This window comes from Oncorhynchus clarkii, chromosome 19, assembly GCF_045791955.1.
Source record: "Oncorhynchus clarkii lewisi isolate Uvic-CL-2024 chromosome 19, UVic_Ocla_1.0, whole genome shotgun sequence".
NCBI classification, from domain to species: domain Eukaryota; kingdom Metazoa; phylum Chordata; class Actinopteri; order Salmoniformes; family Salmonidae; genus Oncorhynchus; species Oncorhynchus clarkii.
The window spans coordinates 13,834,365-13,836,864 of NC_092165.1; the positions used below are offsets into that span (position 1 = coordinate 13,834,365).

Sequence of the window (2,500 nt, forward strand, 5' to 3'; positions counted from 1 at the left end):
CACACACATGCACATGCACGCACACACACACACACACGCTCGCGCACGCACGCACGCACACACACCCCCCGCTGGGTCATAAAACCTCATATGAATAATACAGGGGCTACCCCAGCCACTCTACAGACTCTGGTACAACTGCCACTGCATTTCCCCACGGTACCATTACAGAGGAAAGGATGTTACATACAGTCTCTTTGTGAAGGCTGCTTATTTTCTCCTCTTGTTTTCTGTTGTTATCGAATTGAGATGATAGTTATTTTCCACTCCAGTTGAGAAGGACCCCTAGGGCCGGTGTGTGTGTGTGTGTGTGTGTGTGTCGGTCCCGTGTGTGTTGGAGTTCTCCCTCTCCTGATGGAGCCAGACAGAGGTTGTGGCGGTGTCCCGGGCTGTTCTGGTCCGGGGGGACAGTGACAGAGTGACCATCCTTACCGTAGCGTAGCCTAGCCGCCGGCTGAGCCCAGATAGAATAATAGTATTTCCAGTTGAGGTGACGGGCCGAGATAAGCAGGGCCCGTACATCACGGCTGAGAGGTAGCAACACAGGCTAAGGAAAAAGACCACGGCACACCTATTTACACAATGCCCGTCTCAGAGTGCTGATCTAGCACCAGGTCGCCTATGTCTATATCAGTGTATTAATTATGATCTAAAAGGCCAAACTGATCCTAGATCAGCACTCCTATTCTGAGAGGCTTTGTGAATTGGGGCTCTGCTCTCCTGAGCTCGGCTATTATAACTGGAGAGGTTGAGGAGGCCAACGTTTAAGCTAACATGTCTTAGTGAAACTAAACAAAGCTAAATGAGCTATTAATGTGGTCTACCTGAACCGGCAAGGCTAACTCTAAGCTAATCGCTAGGTTGTATGACTTGGCTGTGTATCGTACGGTCTATAGGCCTATACACCTGGGAGTTAAATGGGTATATATTAAATAAGCATGTCTTTGTCCTTTCAATGTCTCGTCTAGCTGGTGGTTATTGGAGTTGACTAAATAATTCCTTGTCAGCAGAATTGTCCCGTGTTGGCCTGGTAATGTGTGGTAACTCGATTACACGGTAGCCATATTACCCTTGACTCACACACACACAACACACACAGTAGCTAGGTCCATCTCTCCACGACAGCACCTGCCAGGCCTCTCTCGTCTCTCCTCTCTCCTCTCTCCTCTCTCGTCTCTCCTCTCTCCTCTCTCCTCTCTCGTCTCTCCTCTCTCGTCTCTCCTCTCTCGTCTCTCCTCTCTCGTCTCTCCTCTCTTGTCTCTCCTCTCTCGTCTCTCCTCTCTCGTCTCTCCTCTCTCGTCTCTCTTCTCTCCTCTCCCCTCTCCCCTCTCCCCTCTCTCCTCTCTCCTCTCTCCTCTCTCCTCTCTCCTCTCTCGTCTCTCCTCTCTCGTCTCTCGTCTCTCGTCTCTCGTCTCTCCTCTCTCGTCTCTCCTCTCTCGTCTCTCCTCTCCCCTCTCTCCTCTCTCCTCTCTCCTCTCTCCTCTCTCCTCTCCGTCTACAGCGAGGGGGAAAGAGGAAATAAAGCCTCCATTCAACGGCTCATAGACCGAGACGCCCACATGTATAATAGAACAGTCCAATCGTAAAGCTTCAGATTCATACACTCTGTGTGTTGTGTGTGTGTGTGTGTGTGTGCGTGTGCGTGTGACTGAAGAGGGGAGAGAGAAGGGGAAATTGAATACTCTGCTATCCACCAGATATTGTACTAGACAAACAGCTACTGAAGGATCATTCAGTAATAATGAATAAATGACTTAGTTCTGATCCACATAACGGCCCATTAGGTTTGTTCTGAAAGTAGTCGAGGTGCTGAATAAGTAGATGTATAAGAGCGTTTATCCTGTGTACTGGACTTATAGTGTTGCTTTGTTTTATTTCAGTCTGGAATCTCTTCTTCAGAGAACCTATTTTGTACGCTGCACGACACTTACGATTTGTACTTGTGTCTGTTATTTAAATGTCTCTGATAACAGTCAAGGAGGCGGTTTAAGGTAATGTTCCCTTTGTCAGACTACATAGTTGTTCATCTGTAGTGAGGCAAGGCTGGGAAATGTGATGGAGGACACTAGTCCTGAGATATAGACCAGCAGCAGCCACGTCCACCAGCCTAGACACTGTGTGGAAGGAGGAAGACTGGTGTGTGTGTGTGTGTGTGCCCATTCCCGTCTCCTTGCATTGGAATCCATCCCCGTTGTGAGCCAGAGACACCACTATGCCACTAGGCCCAGAGGGGATGTAGCTAGGAGGAGACCCCAACCAGTCGTCGCCCCCCCCCCCCCCCCCCCCCCCCCCCCACACACACAGAAAGACCCAGCCCTTTTATCGTTTCCGCTCGGCATCCCTCCCCAGGATCAAGCATCACACACACAGAATACACGCACGCTACCTACACTCTCACACACACACACACACACAGAACACACGCACACTACCTACACTCACACACATACAGAACACACGCACACTACCTACACACACACACACATGATCAGGGCTCACG

The 2,500-nt window shown here is 50.0% G+C and overlaps 1 protein-coding gene across 3 annotated transcripts in view; it reads left to right on the plus strand.

Moving 5' to 3' along the window:
• LOC139374734 (teneurin-3) overlaps window positions 1-2,500 on the plus strand; it is a 320,057-nt gene that overhangs the window by 84,428 nt on the left and 233,129 nt on the right. The gene's annotated exons all lie outside the window — the stretch shown is intronic.